General features: G+C 45.5%; 1 long non-coding RNA gene across 4 annotated transcripts in view; it reads right to left on the bottom strand.

Moving 5' to 3' along the window:
• Nucleotides 1–19,708, bottom strand: part of LOC129209102 (uncharacterized) — a 36,363-nt gene that overhangs the window by 5,291 nt on the left and 11,364 nt on the right. For 2 of the 4 annotated variants that reach the window (XR_008577982.1, XR_008577980.1), the window contains one exon: nt 2,901–3,097. The exons of 1 other annotated variant lie outside the window; for it this stretch is intronic. This is a non-coding gene — a long non-coding RNA (uncharacterized LOC129209102). Of the gene's footprint in view, nt 1–2,900; nt 3,098–17,241; nt 18,237–19,708 lie in introns of those variants that run through there. One more of the 4 variants, XR_008577983.1, reaches the window with a different exon arrangement.

Below are 19,708 nucleotides of genomic sequence, written 5' to 3'. Positions count from 1 at the left end.
AAATTATCTTCTCACTTTAACAGATGTGTTAATGGCAGGAATGGAACTATACATTTATTTATTCTTTTCACTTACAAGTAATTTAAAACAACTTTTTTAATAACAGAGGGAAAGGCATTCTTTTATTTATTTTTCACAAGAGAAAGACATATATTTAAATATAACTAATGGTTTCAGGCACTTCCACTTATGGGTATCTGTCATCCAGGACCCGAAAGTCAAAGGCTTGGGGAAGCACCTCGGAAAAAGCAACATCTGAAGTATCCTAAGTAGGGCACACCACACCATGAGTCATTTCTCAAAATCTCTCCAGAAACAGTGAGGATGACAAGACAGTGTCATGTGGGAAGTATTTTGTTACAAACAGTAGAACTGCTCTGCATATAAAATGAGACTATAATCCAACACTGAATAACAAAGGGGATATATCAATAACTGTTGTATTTTAACAGCTGTCTGAGGTACCAGATGACTTTTGCTGCATATATTGTCATCTCCTGATTAGAAAGGGAGATATATATACACACATACAAAAGTAATGGAGCAGTGACATCATGATTTAAAAATACTCTAATAGCACAAGATGGAATTCAAGATCTAACCAACCAACAGAAAATGCATCATTTTCTTATTTTAAATTTGGCAAGTATGAATCTAAAACTTGCCTTTTTTATCTCTACTATCTTGTCCATATATAAGGTTTGCTTTCCACTACAGGCTATTTTAGTGGGATTAGTTATTAAAATCAACGGGAAATAAATCACTGTTTCCAAGAGGGTCTGTTTGAATTTGGGATTATTTTTTTTCCTACTGCATGAAGTTAAATCTTTCTTACACAAAGACAAACAAAAAAAATTGAGATATGACTAGTCAATGATCATATTAATCCATGTTAGGCATGTCTTTCCTGGTAAGTCAGAAAAAGCCACTTTTAAAATATAACACTTATTAGACAATGTTACTTTTAGACATTAGTCAAGTACTGCTTTCATTTTAATTTATAAGCCATCACTTAACTTTACCACACCTACCCAATATTTAGATATCAGGAGGCTGATCCCGCCCTATCATTGCTGTCAGTGTAGAGTCATTCTAGTAAAGTCACTCCAGATCAAAACATGAGCAAAAGGAAAACAGCCCTGTATGCATTTGTCTTCCTGTTTGGTGTATGAATAATTTTGCTAGAATTGGGCACATCTAATAATTTTTACTATTGACCATTGACTATTGATTATTTTTACTGTAGAGTGTCCAATGCCCCTGGGGCACTATATGATGGAATTTTGTACAGAAGTTGCATCTGCTGAATATTTCCATTTACTAATTATCCATTCCTCCACAGAAGGGAATTCATTATTCTAACCTTTACTTTTTTAATTTCAGAAAACCGTACACACATGTCTACCCTGCACAGGCACACCAATCTCCATTACATGCACAACGTTAGATTGATTAGTTGTCTAAAAAGCTGTTTGTGCCTAATGAAGCTATTTGCATATTGGAAATTGCAGCAAGTCTGTTCTTTAGATAGCTTTGCAAAGATAATTCTACCTCCTTTTTCTCTCTTCTCAACATTTCCCCCCTAAAATACCCCTTAATTTTTTTTTCTAATGAAATTGCTGCACTTTGCGTCTACATGTGAGTTTTCTCATTGTGTCTCTGTTTCAAGATCATGACCTGCACCAGCCATGTGCCCCTGGAACAATGAAACTGTCAACAACAGGGCAAAAACGTGGCATTTAGCCCACGAAATTTGGAAGCCATCCCCAAAAGAGATCATGTTGACTACGGACATCTGTGTCTTCAAAGTGAAATGCAAAATCCACTTCTTTGATCTAGTTCTCTGCTCAGTAACACCACATTTATAAACAAACATGCATCATATAAAATAAACATTGCCTTGCTCCTGTTGAGCAGAGAGAAGAAGGCTCCCTCTGTGCCCATTTTATTTTTGGGAGGCAACTGGACACTACAGCAAAGAGACGCTTTATATAAGGACCTAGAGATGTGGAGATTTTCCAAAACTAACAGCACATTGTGCACTGACAGCGCGGTGAGGCGGTTTTTACCATTAACGCCTTGCAATTCTAGCCACATAGTCAACTGAACCCCCACCTGAAATCTGCCGATGAAAGCAGCTTTAGCCTGCACGCAGCAGTGACAGGGAATGAAGATACACATCAGGCTGATGAGCGCTAAGAAGTAAATTGTTTGCCCAGATGGAAATCAATAGCTCTCTTCACTCTCTTCATTCTTTGGCAAGATCGGGAGCTTTGGATGGCAATTAAAGCTTACCCAGCTGCCAAGTGTCCTAATTACACACACAAGAAATCCCACATTTCTCCTTCTACCTGAAACATCCCTTGTGCCACACTCATTAAGCTCATTACAGTCAGGCAGCCTGCTGTTGCTAGCACTGATATATTTTTTTAACAAAAAACCCCCAAATCCTTGCTCACACCTGGCTCCCCCAGCGAGCGATCCTCCCAAAGCCCCACGGATGCTCTGCGATGGCCACCAGCCCCTGCGCTGCGCAGGGATTTTCACAAGACCCTTCCAAGCAGCATCCTCTCTCTTCCACTCCATTTTCAATGTTTTTCACCCCCCATTTAGTTTTGCAGCCCACCCTCCCCCACCCGGGGCATTTCCCATTAATTATTGCCCTCCTGCCCACTCATTCATCAGCCCCTTGTTTCTTTTACTCGCACCGAATTTCCCCACATCCTCTCTAGCCCTCACCCTGGCCGCTCAGGCTCTGCATTGCTGGCCACGTTCGGAGCAGCGTTTATAGATGGGGAGAAGCAGCACGGGCCGTGGCCGAGCTGCAGCGCTAATTAACTGCGTGTAGGATCACGCACGCAGACCACCCGCTGGTGCCGCCTTTGAATGCTCGCCTGCACGAGCAGGTAACCAGCTTTCTAGGCAGGCACGTCGTCAGCTGCGCACACCGCCGTCAGCGTTGAAAACCGAGCGGAGAGAGGTTTCATTTTGACATCCATGGGCTTGTCTGATTCTCTTGGAAATGAAGCCCTACGTTTTATGCATTTTGTGATTACAGTGTGCATCCATCCTTTGTGAACTGAGGCAGGTCTGGATTCTAAGAGGAAAAAGCAGATTTTACTTCCCTTGTAAGAAACAATATAGCAAAAAAATTCTCATAGAACTTGATAATCTCTTTAATTTTCCTGGCATGTATTTGGTGCTGTATAAATAAAAGTAACTAATGGATCGCTAAGCTTGAGCAGTGCAAACAGTTTCCAGGAACTCCTCCTAATTGTCCTTGACCAAAATATGTGTTTTTTCAGAAGCCTTCAATAATTCAGGCCTGCATCTAATGCAATTAGTGAAGCTGTGCAAAGCATACTGAAGAAAAAAGCCACTAAAAGCTCAGGCCTCTTATTTTATCATCATGATTATCACTTTATTATGAATTAAAGTGGGAACATCCATTAAGCACCTGTGGATCCAAGAGCAAGGGCTCTGAAAAGCTCTAAAAAGACAAAGGTAAAATAGCATCCCATTTATACCAACAGCTCAGGACCACAATGTCCAAGTCATTCTGCTGTATAAATCATCTTGTGTTTGCACAAAGTGGTTAGATTATCTTAATTAAGCCGCAAGATTAGATGAACAGGATTCAACTATATTCACCAAAGAAGAAATAAGCTATGGGGTACATTAAGGGAGAAAAGAAAGGGTAAGAGGGAATCTGTCATTCCCCTTGAGCCATCCATAACCTTCCAATTCACATGTGAACTTCTAAGGAGGAGGAAGGTTAAAAAGAGTATTATGAACATTAAAGAGCATTAACTTGTGTTATGGTTTGGGGTTGTTTTTTTTTTCCTTTAATAGCATTTTGATTCTCATTTATCCTCAGCCTCTGCTGCACTGCTCTGGAAGGGCAGAGAGGCCTTAAAGGCAGGTATAAATGTATTTACACTGCCAGAGACGCACAAGGGTGCCTTAGAGCTAATGAAAATGATCTCCATTGTCAAAGAAAGAAAAAATATTGAACAGCCGGTACTATTGTTGATGCAAGAAATAGTTAAAAATTTCGCTTCATCTCAGTGCATTATAGTTCACCAATAAATGCCATATTCCTTCTCTTTTACTACAAATAATTCACATGCACATAAACTATTGCAAATAAAGCCTGATGGGAATTCTCCTTGAAGGAGAAAAAGACCATCTGTCCTTCATCAGCCAGACACAAGAGGAATGCCTTGCTATTTTATAAAAGCTGCCAGTCAGTTCTAGGTGTGGGATCATCTATCACAATAGGCAACATGCCATCCCCCACACTGGTGAAGTGCTGTGTAATTTGCAGCACTGTGAACATGGTTTGTAATTATATTTGATAGGGCCACAGGATGTAAATTACATAGTTTTTACATTTAGCTGCTACCGCAAATTCTTGCCTGGCATTAGCTCCTAGGGACTTTCAGTAGGGATGAGGAAGAAGAGGGGAAAAAGACATGTTCTGAACTTTCTAAGAGACTTGACAGAAATAACATCTATTATGGGAATGTTTTATTATTATTATTTCTGGTTTGTTGTCAGTTCAATTGGACAATATTCCAATAGGACTAGCAAGATAAGAAAAAAGACACATTTTTAGATTTTTTTTTTTAAAGTCCAGGGCTGGCAGTATCTGCCTAGGTATGTCACAGCAAGACCAGTTTTCTTCTCTTATTTGCAGTGATTTGTAAACACAGCTGTCGGGGAATATTCTGGTCTGGAAACCAGCTCCATAAAACCAATAGCTTATAACCAGTTATGTACATGTTGGGTGCAATACTTGGTCATACTTGCTGACTATCGTGACAGAGACTGTCCAGGACACAAAGCAAGAAGGCCCCTCCTGCAGAGACCTTAATGATGGAATTGGAGGAGACAGATCCTAACCACAGCACAAGAGCACATACTCTCTGATTCCCCGGGGTTTACTGTCATTAAGGAACTGGAGGCTGAAACGGCGGCACGGCGAGGACATCCTCGAACACTGATCCCAGGGAAATGCTGGATGATTGAAGATTAGCAACTATTTAATCCATTTTGGCCTGGAAAGAATTTAAGAAGAATGAGAAGCTTGAATCAAAACTTGAGTAAGCCTGAAGCTATCCTGACATGTTTGTGAACTAAATTCCCTCCCGACACTTTTCTATTATTTCGGTTCTTGGATCATCATTCTTTGCATGCTGGGACCAACAATGCCTTTTATTGTAGCCTGCCCCATTTTCCTCCTGCACACAAAGGGAACGCTCCCTTGGTGAATGCCAGAGGCAAATACTGCTTTCTCAAAAAGTTAGATGGGAGAAGTATGCTTCGGCTTTTGTTTGCGTACTGTAACCTTCAGCCACGCTGAGAGCAAGCTGAGTCATTCATAAATATGGCCTTTGGACTTTAAAGGTCAGCTATGCTTTTCATAATAAAAACCTGTTAACACAGAATCATCCTGGCAAACCCAAACATCAGTTTTAAGTAATGGTATCACAAATGACCCGCCACAATAAACACTCCACCCATACACTGCTGCTCTCCAGGCTACGACAAGCAGTACCAAAACAGGAAAAAGTGATGGAGATAAGAAGGTCTTGGAAAGGTCTAGGAAAATCTGTGATGTTTTTCACATACCATAGCTCGGCGAAGGAGTTTACAGAAATGCCTGACACAGCTGAATAGGAGAATACATAGACTTCTGAAAAAGGATGCTAGCTTAGGAAAGAAGTGGCGACATGGAAAGGATCAGCTCGTGAATGAGAAGCTTTGCAGTGGAACAACAAGGGCTGGTTGTAAATAAGAGAATAACATTTGAGACAGGAAAAAAAGCAAAAGCTATTTTCCAAACATAATGAAAAATTCAAACTCTTTCAGGGGCTTAAGGGTATTTAAATGTAAATGAGCTTACTTCACCCAACCCAGAATCAAGAGCTGCTTAGAAATTGTTGCATTATTTTCTGTTGAGTAATCATAACTTTTGAGCATGCAGCATACTCTGACAAAGAGCTGTGAGCACGGTGTCTGGGTGCATACGGGATTGTCTCCTGTTCAACAGAGAGGATGTCTGTTCCAAATGGTGTAGCACCTTCACAGCCGTGCGCATCGGTTCAGACGAGACCAGTTCCCTTACACGTGTGCCTGAACCCCAGAACTCACTGTAAGCTTGTTATTTTTATGAAAATAAGTCAGAAATATGTAGAAGGAGTGGCATGGGGTTACGTCTGTATGAGAGCCATACTATATTTTAAAATTTATGACCAGTTTTGAGGTTGATGAAAGGCTGTAGGTTGACAGAAACCAAAGTCCAGTGCAGAAAGCTCATGCAAGCAGTAGCAGGAAGCGGCTGTCCCCAGCCCCTCGCACGTGCTCCGGCCGCAGCCACCCCGGGGCAGCCAGCTGCCACGTCCCTAACGGCCTCGTCCCTCCTGGCCAGCGCCAGCAAGGACGTGGCTCAGCGCCAATTGTCACGGAGATGTCTGTGTCCTGGAGGGGTTCCCAATGAGATGGCAGGAGTGCGAGCAGGCAGGCAATGCTGCACAGCACAGCGCGCTCATGTACGACGGACCAAATCCTCACGTTCCTCCTAACTCCCTTCCTCCCACCCCATTCGTGTCAGCAGGCCCACCACCTCTCCTTCCACTCAAGCACTCGGAGTCAGATAACTTTTGACTCTTCCATTTCCTTACCCCTTCTGTCCCCCCAAAATGTGTCTAGGCTCTGGTATTTCTTTTTCTACAACTCTACTGCGAGATCCAGGCTGACCTGGTCATGACTGCAGCGCAGCGTCCCTTCTGCTACCCCGGCACTCATCCACCCCACCCCAGTGCCTTACAATGTTGCTTTCGAAGTCACCCAACTCTGGGATCCCTCAAAACCAGAGCTCCTCATACTCCTTCATCAGGTTGGGGCTTCTCAGAGCAAGCCCAAAGCCGGTGGGAGCTGCCCCAGGTCCCTCTGGCTTCAGTATAAATGCTTTTACCATCTGCAGATCTGCTCTTTGCTCCTCCTTTGAAAATCCAGCCCTGGTCATCAGACTAATACCACCTCTCATGTACACATCCCTGGTGTTCCTTTCAGGCTCACACAGACTGATGTTTTCTTCTCTTTCTTCTGCACCACCTCTCCATAAGGAAATGTTTTGCTAATTATGCTCAGTTTATCACATCTTTTCTTTTAAATCCCTCCTCAAACGCACTCTCACCAGCCTGCTCACAATGCAAACAAAGTAATGCCCCATTATTTGCATTAGCTTCTCGAGAAGTTATGTCACATTGCGATACGACTTAACCCTTCTCCCTGGTGCTTGCAGCCAGCGCTGCCGAAGGAGCCGGCTGGGGGGACGGGACAGGTCCCCGCACGCGTGGGAAGGCTGAGGAGGAACACAGCACTTCCCCCAGCTGCCCTGCTCAGGTAGTGGCCTCCATAATCCCCACCCAGAGCCGGTGACCTGACCCCAAAACTGCTCCCCGTGGCTCTGGCCCTGCTCTCCATCCCCACTTCTGTCACAAACACTCAGCTCTTGCTCAAATTTGTATTATTAAGCTCCCTGGCCAGGAAACTTGTGCTGTCTCCAATCAGAGAATTTCCCTTGAAGCACCTAGCAGATGCCTGGGCACTGCCAATTTACCAAAGGGAAGGCCATTTCTGTTTCCAAATAGTATGAAAAGGAATGGATTTGTCAACATTTGTTTCTAGTAATTGATAAATGTTTACTTGTGCTGATAAGGAATGACACTGTTCCTATGCCCAGTTAATTCTACAAAGCATGATTAGCAGGATGTATCATTTCAGCTGAGTGACTCTTGGACCAACTTAAAAAGCCAAAGCTGGAAGCCTTCAAGCGAGCACATGAAGATGGAACATGAAACAAGAAATTATACATATTTAAAAATATTTGTACTACTGGATTTCTATTGCAGCTAAATACTGAAATGCCTCACACTGTATGCTACCCTGTTTCTATATCCAAAGAGCTATTGTTAAGGTTTCTACATTTGAGAGCTTGTTAAAGTTTGGTCTTGTAACCTCTGCAGGTTATAAAAAGCCCTATCATATTTAATTTGTATTTAAAGTAATTTTTGGAAACTAGACCCAGACTTGTTTTATACAGAAGAATACAAAGGCTTATGGCTGACATTTGCCTAAGCTTCAAATTGTACTCCAATGAGCTAAGATCTATTTTAACTTACTTATAAGGATTTCTGTTGGTAAGTGGCTGTAATGTGTTATTTTATTTAAAGTTAGTGTCTTGAAAAACAGAAGGTATCAAAGATAGCAATCACAGAGCCTGCTTTTTCCTCTGATATCAGAGCAGCAGTGAGGAGCTGTGCCAGTGATGCCCAAGTGCATTTATGAGCAAACTGTCATGAAGATGGAAAACGGGGGAAGAAGTACCAGCGGTAGGAAAGCAAGCAAGGCAGTGCGGGAAGAGTGCTCAGCATCCATGCGAGCCACACCATCGGGTAGCTCTGGCTGAAGTACGGTAAGATTTGTATTGCCTCAGTCAGTAATGAGGAACAAGGCAGGCACCCCAAACAGAAAAAAAACCAAAACAAAACAAAAAACCAAGCCCCCAAACAGAACTGAAAATGGCTAACAACAACTGGATACAAAGAACATTTATAAAACCATGCTGTAAAGCCGAGCAGCGAGGTACTGATACCATTCAGAGACCCAATCTAGGCAATCTGACCCAGACTAGAAACTCCTCTGAAAGCATAGGTGTGTCTGTACTTCAACACACCAAAGAAAAACTGATTTAGGGGATCACCTAAGCGCATATGCTTGTATCTTCAAGTAATTTTTTTCACTTGCAAAGCAAGGGTGACAGTCCAAGGACACATCAGTCCCCACGGAGGAAAACTGAGCTTAGGGAGAGCGGATCACCTTTCTGCCTCAAGCCTATGCAGCCCGGAGTGTGCAGGGTCCAGGGTGTGAGCCAAGGGAGACTTTCCTAGGGAGAACTGAGAAGGAAGATGAGGATGAAGTAACAGGCAGAAGAAAAACTGTGGGGACAGGGTGGGTATGTTTTGGATGCCAGGAGAAGCGGGTTAGGGATGGGTACCTTCTCAAGCATTAATATCCCTATAAGAATCTGACCTGAAACAGAGTTCAGCTTTGCACTAATGCATTTTCTGTGGCTGGGTCTAGGGAGGAAAGAAGTCAAATCCATTTCTGCAACAGAGCTGGGGTCTTTAGCTGGGGCAGCCTTCTCACCCCTCCTGCCTGGTGCCCAGCAGTCACCTCACAGCTCAGCACATGCAGGTACAGGATGGAATTTGGTTTTAAAAGTCAGATGTCAAAAGGACATCTTCCCCCCCCCCCCCAAAATGGAAAACTCCTTGTGCTAGAATCAAATAATTGAAAAGTTGCTGAAACAAGAGAGTAACAGTTAATCCTGCCCAAAGGGTAGATCTAAATTCTCCCTGGAAAGGCTACTGCATGTGGGATTATATATAGTGGTTAACCAAATATTCAAGGGACATTAGTAATTACCATAACATCCCACTACTTACTCTGTCAAATGCACAATTTATGCAACAAGCCCACAACTTCAAAAGGAATTTGTTTACTTTAAAAATAGTTGGAAATACATTTCCAACCCACAGTTTTTTCCCCAATACCTTCCTGTCCCCACCTCACAAAATGCCTGAAAGACTTCTAGGTGTTTTGTGCAAACACCTTTCCCAGTGAATTTTCCCCCGGTGCTGTTCATTTCTAACGCGTGGCATGCCAGGGCACAGAGCTCCTTCATTTCCCGGCTCTCCTGGCAGAGGCACACAGGCCACCAACGTGAGATGGCTGCTCTCAATGCCTGCCCCCAGGTCCAGAGCCCTCCTGCCACCCCACGCACCCACCTCGGGGGATGCTCCATCGGCTTTCACACTCATCGGAACACTGAAGAGGGTCACAAAGAAGGTGGCTGCACAGAGATCAACTTTGACACTGCAATTTCTTAAAATCTAAGATTTATAAAAAATACACCACTGGAAGCAGAACTCCATGAGGGAGCTGTAGATGGGTGTCAGAGGCCAACAGTTCCCACCAGGCTGCGGCACCGTCACCTTGGGCACCAGAGGTGCACCGGGACGCAGGAGAGTTCCCGCTCCTCTTCGCTGCTTTGCTCCTGGCTCAGAACAAGCTGCAGCCGAGTCCCCGGGAGGGCAGCTCCTGCCTGCGGGGAGCAGCCAGCTCTTCCACCGGGAGCCAGCAGCTGTCAGCAGGAAACCTCCCAGCCCTTATCGTTCCAGGCTGCACCGAGTCAGGACCCTAAAAATATGAGCAGCCCGGTTCCAGCCCCCTGTGCTCTTTGATCTCCTGGCCCTAAGCTGCGCTGACCCACGGCCCCTGGCGTGCTTTGCCAGCTGGGCCGGGGCCTGCCCAGGCTTGTTGTGACCTGCAGCCCTGTCATTTCAGTGATGTGTCAAGCCATTAATTGAAAGCTTGCTCTTTAAATCTGATACATGTCTTGGTAACTTGCTTCTTTCTTACCTACACTCTGGGAGCACCAGATGCTTTTAGGGACAAGGGATCAGGATGGGCCCTAATAACGCCTTGTTTTTGTAGCAGCACTTCAGTTTCTGGTGGGATTTATTTAAGACTGCGAAATATTTACAGTTAAATGAAACTGAGCAATGGAATAAAAATAGACTTTATAAGTTAAGGTTACGCTATTAACTGACTCAGTACCGGTAACCAAGAAAGAAATAGTGCTTGGTTTTTTGCCTGATCAGTCTAGCTTAATAAACATGCTGAGCTGAACTTAACTGGTCTTCTGAGCTTGGGCTCACTGCCTTCAACTTTGAATGCGGTTCACAATCGCCGCTCTCCCCAGCACAGGCACGGAGCTGGCTGCTCCTCGCAGCTGGCACGCTGGCCGGAGAGGACCTCGGCAGCACGGGAGGCAGCTCCTCCGCCCGCACGCAGCCACATCCATCCCCCTGCCCGGTCCCTGGGCACACCATCACCCACAGAGCTCTCCTGGCCACCTCTCTTCCTCCCTGCTTTCCGCTTAGCTTCGGCCCTGACCTCGATGGCCTCACAGCTGAGCTGCGTTGGCAGAGGCTCATTACTCTGCCTTACAAGGTTATTTTTAAAAAAAATGATCTTGCAAAGATATGGGAACTGAAAGCTCCACTTTGTTCATATTTGTCTTCCCTTGGCTGTGTGCATGCCAAAGGGCTATCATCTTGCTTCCTGGCTGAAATAGAAATTCAGTAATGCATACTTGGGGAGTTCTGTCACTGCAGTAATCATTTAATAGTGACAAATAAGCCAGGGAATAAAACAAACAGATGGAAAATGGTCATCCCCATCCATGGACACCTGCTCTGGGATGCAGTCTGTAATGATCTATATACACTTCAGAGACAAAATTACTTTACCACATGTGGGAGAGTATCTGTTCAGATCTGGGAATGAGTTACCGGAAAGACATAATGGGTACCAAAAATGGCATGAAATCCACAGGCTAAAAAGTAGCTAGTTGTAGTTTTGAAAATAACAGATTATCTCATTCACAAAAAAGCTCTTGAATTGGGAAACAAAACAAGGGTAAAAATACCCCTTAAAGAAAACCAATATGAGTTGCGGCACTATTCACCCCCAGGACAAATCACCAACACAGTAAACTTCCTGGGCTTTTTCAAACGTGGGTTACCGAACTTATTTTGTTCAAAAGAAGCATTCCTCTGACTAGGTGCAAGGTGGAGCCTTCCATGCATTTCATTTCCAGGCTCAGGCCTTAATGCATTTAATCAGAAGTTAAGAATTGTAAAGATTTTTTAAGGCTTCTGAAGCCCATATTGAATTTGGAAAACCTACATGCTCAGTACTTCCAAAAGGCAAGGCCAACCTGATTGTATGCCTAAACAAGATTTGAGGAGCGTAATAATACTGGCAAGCATCCCAGTCTGAGTATGGTTTACAGTAAAAAAAGAAGAACCTTTCCAAGACGACCTTGTATCTGTTCCCTCGGCAAAATTTAATTTATTATATATTTTTTCAAGCAATAGAGAAATGATGCAAAGAAAACATGTCTCTATTCAACAGCACCCTCCCAGCAAAAATTTCCAGTCTTCTGCCAGAATGTATTTTCATTCCTGCATTTTAAAAGTATCTCAAAACACAGATAGCCAGAGCACTCTTACGTAATAATGATGTGGCCTCACGCTATGAAGTCACTATCTGGTAAAATTTCAGCTGTTTCAGTACATAAGTATTTTAAGACTGGGATTGCTGGTCTTTATTTGTAGGAAGGCCAGATTTAGGTTTCCACAAACTGAGTAGAAAGAATTCTCTTTCCCCGCTCTACCCCTCCCGTCCTGGGTTTAAGGGGAAGCAGAGTAGGTCCTAAATATACATTCATTCATTACCTTGTCTTTCTGAGTGCATATAAATATGTTAAAATAGCTCACTAGCCTTCCCCTCAGAAAAATAAGCCTAAGTAGATGACATAATGTGACAATTAACTTACTAAGACATCAGTACTTTTGCACAAACAGAATAGATTATTATTGCAGCTCTGGACTTTGAGTTGAATCCTTGATGTCCAACAATGTGTTTGGAAAACTTAATAATGGGAAGGAAACAAAAGCAGATGTTAACATAGAAAAAAAATTGAAAGCAAGTGGACTGAATTTTGGTGGCAATTACATAAAACAAGTGTGAGCACACAGAATATATATAAAAGCCTTATTGCATGATTTAACATCAATTATAAACCATCATTCCAAAAATAACTTTCCCTGCAAAAAAACATATCCACAGGAGGAACAGAAGACTGTTATATAAAGGGAATCAGGGTCAAAAAAGAAGGTCCAGGAACAGTGATCTATTCACAAACCCTGAATTACTTCACCTCTTTCATGGAAAAATACAGGGCAAGGGTAGGCTTTCTCGCTTCATGTGGTTACAACTATAAATACATCTTCTGCTGACCCGCAAGTATTTACTGATGCCAGGCAGACTAAAGGGGAATTCTTGCCATCCTTTTGCTCCTTTTTTTGATAACAGGTACATGTCCGTGGCCCTTAGCCCCAGCATGGTTCAGAAATCACTTTGGGACTCTTACCAGTGAGGGTGGCTATTTTTATAATCCGCTTGTCTAGATTTGTGGGATTTTCCCCATTAGATAATTGCTATTTTAAGATTAACTTGTCAGCCAACACGAGCCAGAAAGACGAGATCCAAACTTTGCACTGTTTGTATCACCATCTTGAGTCAGTAATCAGTAACGCTGTAAAACCACTCATTTTAGGCATCTGAGGCACATAAGCAACCTTCGGCCAAACCAGCACCATGAGTAGACCTGGCCCAAACAGAAAACCATTCAGTGTGTTTCAGATGCTGCTATTTGCCAGGGGAAACTAATTAACCCTGTATCACGATGCAGACAATATTGCGCTGTGTCAGCCACAGGCTCATCGAGAGCTCGGTGGCGTACCACTTGACTTACCTTTGCTTGCAAAGAGTGTCCCAACAGACCAACATCCTTGCTGCTGGCCATTATTCGAGCTTTGAGCAATGCAGATTGTGAAAGAGTTCAGCTCTATGAGAAATAAATTGTTATTTTTCTTCCTGCACAGAAAGGAATGGATTTAGCATGTGCCAGACTTGCCTCTTTTTTTTTTTTTGACAACTTGCAGCCCATTGTTTATCAAATGGCACCCTGATTCTTCTGCGTCATATTTTCTTTGACTTAAATACTTCTCTTTAACTAACACAATGTGTATGATGGCAAACAAACAAATAAATTTAAAAAAGCAGGACTTCTGTGGAAACAAAGTTTACCATTTCTCACACAGATTAGATGCTGATTTTCCTAATGAAATAAACCATTTGCATATAATTCTGCTGCTCTGTACTCCAGATGAACTCAGCCTCACGCTGGATCTTTTCAGTGTGACAGCTGATTACAAACATGTTGTAATCACCTCACCTCCTTACCTTTTTTTTTTTTTTTTTTTTAGAGATACTACATTTCTGTTTCCATATGGCTTCTGACCCTTTTTGTTTCCTCCAACTGGAACAAAACTGTTCCAAAAAATACCCACGTCACCCTCCCCACCAGGGAGTTCTGGGGCAAGCCGACACGGCTGAGGCAGACGACTGGTGTCCCTGGCCCACACCGGGGTGATGCTCTACCGCACGTGTTCCTGCGCCATCCCCGAGCAAGGAACCTGCCAGCAACTCACTGGACACAAGAGGACTTGGCTGGACCCCAGCACGCTCCAGGATGGCAACTCCTACAATTTGTTAATAGCTTGAATAATTTAAAGCAGCCTTAGCACTGCTCCAAATCACTGCAGGGCTGCTAAACCCTCCCCGCTGCGCCGTTGTTGTGGCTATCAGAACCCATCTCCTCAGTCCTCTCCAGTGAAGGTGTTTTAATTTTTGCCTTCAACCAGGGGAAGTAAACAAGAAATTCCACGTGCGGTTTGCGAGGGCAGCAGCAGTGCCCTGTGAGGGCAGCCACACAACGCCCTGCCGGCACCTCCGCACCACCGCCTTCTTGCGCATCCTGCTCGTCCCCCTCCGCTCGCCCCCATTTGCAAAAACAAAACAAAACAATCAACCCCTAAAATCCCTACTTATCCCGTGCGGTTTCAGTTGGCTGCAGCCCTTCCAGGCTAACAGCTTTGCTGTAAAGGATTAACGCACCAAAGCGTTCAAATATTTATGAGCATTGTGGAATGAGGCCAGGAGACATGCAGAGGGTGCTAGTGCTGTTACACTCATTTAGTATTTTTAAATGGTACTATCTTCTATTCTTTTGAACTTACAATTTTCTTTGGAGACTTTTTTTCTTCAGGCAGCCAGGTGATCTGTACTTACACAAGGTCTACAGTGTTTTTGCTTTGTGTGTTTTTGTTTTTTTTTAAAGCAAGCTACAGTTGTAAATAAGACCTCTGATGACTAAAATGGCGCAGGATCAATGTGTAGAGCTTTTTCAGGATGTTTATTAGAACATCTGAGAAGGCTTGGTTCACTTTTTCCTCTGCACAGGCAAGTTTCCTCTGCCTCTGTGTACAGCAACAGAGGAGAGAAAAACACTGGGAAGATGTTGGAAAATATGATAGTAAAACTGCAAACACTGACAGGTGGGCTCAGAGGAGGTAAATCTCTCTATCATTTTGTTTTTAACAGACCGGGTTTGATATCAAAGCGCTGCCGTGCCCTCCTGTTTAAGAAGGAGCCTATTTACAGAGGCAGGAGGAAAGGACACAGGGCGGGAGCGTTGAAGGATGGTGCTGGCATTTCACTTGAATTCCTCCGAGCTCTGCACATTCACTCCAGTCATCTTTGCTCGCCTACCTCCCAAACCCTCCCGTCCCCGGAGAGCGCGGGGACCCCTCCTGCAAGCAGGGGTGAGCTGGCTCAGCCCTGGGATGTGCACGGCTTCATCCCCAGGAGCAGCTCAAACGCCCTTTCCAGATGTGACGTTTCTGGGCTGCAGCTGGCCCCTGACCTGCCGGCGGCCCGTTTCAGCTGGGCACAGGGCTCAAGCCAGCAGTGAGATGGCCGGCCAGAGAGGATGGCTCAGGCAGTGCCGGGGAGGGCGTCGATGGCACCTCCCCAGCAATAACCCACCTTTTGGGGACACTGCGTTTATGGTGGCTGAGCCAGGGCTGTACCTGCAGCCTCACCGCGCTCACCCACGCTGCCGCCAATTGTGCAGGACCACGGGCAACATGAATAGGGCAGTTTCTTGCTAGGAACATTTGAAAGCAATTTTAGAGAAATGTATCACATTTGGAAAACTCTGTGTCACAGGGCTGCTGCATTTCTGGGAGATGGGAGGCAAAGGTGCAGCGTTACACAGGCAGGAGGAAAAGGCTTGGCAGTGCTTTCGGCTCCACGGAATCCGAGCTGCCGTTAGCCTGTACTGAACAGTGGCTGCCCAAGCATTCAGGTAATTTTTCCCTAGTGATGCTCTTGAAGGGCTATTTTTTTTTTTTTTCCAAACCACATGCTGTGCCACACAGCCTCTCCCAGACACTGCGTTAACCACCTCCCGTCGCTCCCCTCGGGACAGCCTGATGGAGCAGCAGCAAACCCCCCGATGGGAACCCAACCTCAAGAGGCAGCACCCACACTGGGCAGCGCCACCAACCCTCTCCCCTGCCCAGCCCTGCTGCTGGTAAGAACGCACACCCTCACTCCGAAACGTTAACATCCCCCCTCCCAGGTTCTGTGCACCACAAATAAGCTGCGCGACTGCCAGCAAGGGACAAGGAAAGGATGGGCCTTCGGGTCCCCAGCCCGTCCTCTCTGGCAGCCAAAGGCAGGGCAGAGCCCGTCCCTGGCCCACGGTGGCAAAGGCTGCAGCAAGAGCTCGCCCAGGGATGGTGGGAGGCATCGGGAACGGATCCGTCCACGTCTCCATGCCAGGGCTGCACGGCCAAGCTAACCAGCTGGAGTGTGGAGAAACAAGGACTGTTCAGTGGTTTTAAAAGGGGAAATTATTTTTCTGCCAGACCATCCCAGGCTTCCAGCACTCCCCACACCATCTGACCATGGGCTACATTTAAAACATGCTCTCTGGCTCTTTCTCACCGGGGTGGGGATATGAATAACAAGCTGGTACAGTCTTCTTATAATGTCACATTCTTCTGGTTAGTAAAATCTCTGGCAAAAACATAAAGAAGATCCAGATGGATTTCAACACGCCAGCACACCAGACGCAGGTATGACGATGGACAGCTGGACATCACCTCCTCTAGCAGTGCCCTGCCCTGTGAAGCACCTCGACCTTGGGCAAGTGGAAAGGCAGAGGTGACTCAGGGGAGACATCTGCCCAGTTTCCAGTAGCCCTTCAACCAAACCGAACGTTTGGAAGTGCTGGTGGAGCCATGAGCAAGTTGTGGCCACTGGAACTAATGAGACCTCATTTCCTATGGATTTGTGTCTTGCGGTTGGACTTTCCGGTGTCTGAAGAACATACAAGCGCCAAGGAGGCACTTTCTGTGGTCAGGGTGTTCATGGCCTCTCCCTCTGACTCCCTACCACGGATTCTTCCTCCAGCCTCTAGCCAGAGCCACGCTCAGGGCACCGGCTCTCCCAGGCATCGGCAGGGTCTCCCTCCTCCCCCGGGCTGCTCGCCTTCCTGGGCTCTGCCTCGGCTTAATCTCTCAGAAACAAATACCTGCTTTTTGTGCTTGGTTGAAATTGATCCGATGGACTCAAAAATAGAGGGAGAACTAGCAGGCAAAAGTGACTAAAAAAATGCATTTAATAAGAAAACCAGCATAACAGTGTTACAAAAACATTATACTACAAAGCCGGGTCAGCACGGAGTCTTGAGTCTTCCGGCCACAATCCAAAACTTTCTCGAGGCCAAGAGGCACTGGGCATGTGCCGCACACCTCTGGGAGCCGAGGGCAGCGAGGGAGGAAGCCAGGACACGGGCTCCCAGTTGCCCTCTCGGGCTCCCCCGCCGTGTCCCCGGCAAGCCCAGCAGCACAGCCCCTGCTCTCCCACGTCCCGCTGCGGGCACGGGATCAGCGAGCATCCCGACCACCACGCAGGTCACCCAGCACAGCGACACAGGGCTAAATGGAAAAACGCAGGTAAACCCCTCCGGTTGCATTTCCCACATTAAAAGTGGGTCTATTTTCATGTGTGTTTACCCTCAGTGAGACCACGTATGTAGCACCAGCAAGGAATACCTCTGAGCTTTGCTGACCTGCATGGGTTCAGTGCCACAGATCGGCTGCTGCCGCGATAAACCCCACTTCACACGTATCTTATGCGAGAGCAGTAAAGGTGGATGTTTCTCTGGGAAGACACACGACAGAGCAAATGGAACAAATCAAAGGCAAATATGAGAGGCTACCCAGCTCTAGTTGTAATGTTGGAGGCATCACATGCCCAAAAGCTATACGATTTTTAAAAAAGACCGAAAGGCAATCACATTCTAGTGACCACAGAGTTTGCTGTCGCAGGCAGCGGCAGGAGCACGGCGCAGCTTTGAGCGCACCATCATGGTGCCCGTTAAAGGAAACCAATGATCCTCCCTCCGCGTTCGGTGGCTGCAATAGGGGTGAAAAGCGATGAAGTCACAGGCTTCCTGCGCGCGCACCGGGCACGAGCCGGCAGCGAAGACAGCCATCGACCTGCTTGGTCGCCCTGGAGAAGGGAAGGATCCGGCGGGGGGCAAGAGCAGCCCCGGCACCTCCGGGGTGGTTATCCAGAAGGCAGAGCCAGGCCGCTCAGTGGTGCACACAGGAGAGACGCTGGGCATAAACAGGACCAGGAGAGGTTCAGACTGGGTTCCGGATTCCAGCTGGAATTATCCGGTGATCTTAAATTTTCCCTGTGCCTTGGCTTCCCACGTATAAAATGCAAAGGCACGCGCAGAGAGCATTTCCCACTGACAGTAGTTTCATGAGAATACGTGCACTAAAACTGCACAGCACCAGAGACCACAGAGGTTTAAAAATAAATATCTTTTTAAGACAATGAAGAATAAATACCCATCACATGAACAAGTGCAAAATTAGCTGGGAGCGTGCTGTCTGTGGGACAGGAATTCACTCTGCTGTCAAGCTGGTTTGCAGCGGAGCTGACCGGCCGCAGGGTGTGACCTGACAGCACATCCCCGCTGCAGGAGGCGACCAGGACAGTGGGACACAGCCTTGGTCTGTATTTACAGCCTGGTCCGTGCATCCCACACCTTCTCTCTTTGCATGATAATCTGCTTCTCAAAATATTTTCCTTCCTAAAACTAACACGAAAACAAGAGCAGAAGAAATGTACCCGCAAACTGCTGCTCAAATAGCAGTGAGTTACTAAACAGAAAAAAACCCAAAACAACACAAAAGCTGAGGATGCTGTCATCTGGGCTAGAAGAGAAGAGACTGACAGGCAGCAAGAGGCTTCCAGATACGCTGAGGGAAAGATGGCTCCCGTTCACATCAACAGCAAAATGTCACTCAGCATCTGGATCAGGACCCCTCTGCACTGGAAATCAGCTTTTGGATGGGGGGTGGCCACTTCTGTATTGACTTGTCTGTGCCACGGTGACACTGCTGCTAACACTTAATTTATTTTGTCCATTTAGGAGACATCTAGTTATCTCAATTATTTAACAATGTGTAAAATTACAAACATATTCAACTACAATATGTTCCTCTTGCGTAAACCTCTCCTCTTGGCCACATACATAATGAAAACCCTGTTGAGTCAGTAATAAAATCCAGAAAGCTTTCAAGTCTCAGAACTGAATGTTCAAATTTTGTAGCTCACTTCCTTTTCTAACCAGACAGCAGGGCTGCCAAGAGAATTTCTGGGCGTACAGCCCCTTTTGATACACATATACATACACACACACAAATATATATAGCACTCTACCGGGGCTGGCAGAGAGCAGGCACTACTTGTTTTTAACACAGTTATGAACAAATGCATTTTAAAAAGAAATCAGAATACTACTTGTTTTCATCTGACGGAACAGTCAGCTCAGACCTTGACAGGGAAAACGATCAGCTCCAGCTCTGTCAATAAATAAATATTTGCATTTCACTCCAGCAGAGGAAAAATGCAGCACTGATTTTAGGAACCAACCTCAAAAATCCACGTGTGGAAATACCACGGTTCTTTATGCAAACGGGCCAGTTGCACATGCAAATACCTGATTTGCATGAATAACGGTGCTATATGCATGTACGGGTCAGGCATATGATCTAGCGCACCACATTTTTGGAGG

The sequence above is a fragment of the Grus americana genome, chromosome 8, assembly GCF_028858705.1.
Source record: "Grus americana isolate bGruAme1 chromosome 8, bGruAme1.mat, whole genome shotgun sequence".
NCBI lineage: Eukaryota > Metazoa > Chordata > Aves > Gruiformes > Gruidae > Grus > Grus americana.
Note: the sequence above shows the minus strand (reverse complement) of the source record. Positions and strands in the feature narration are given on the sequence as shown.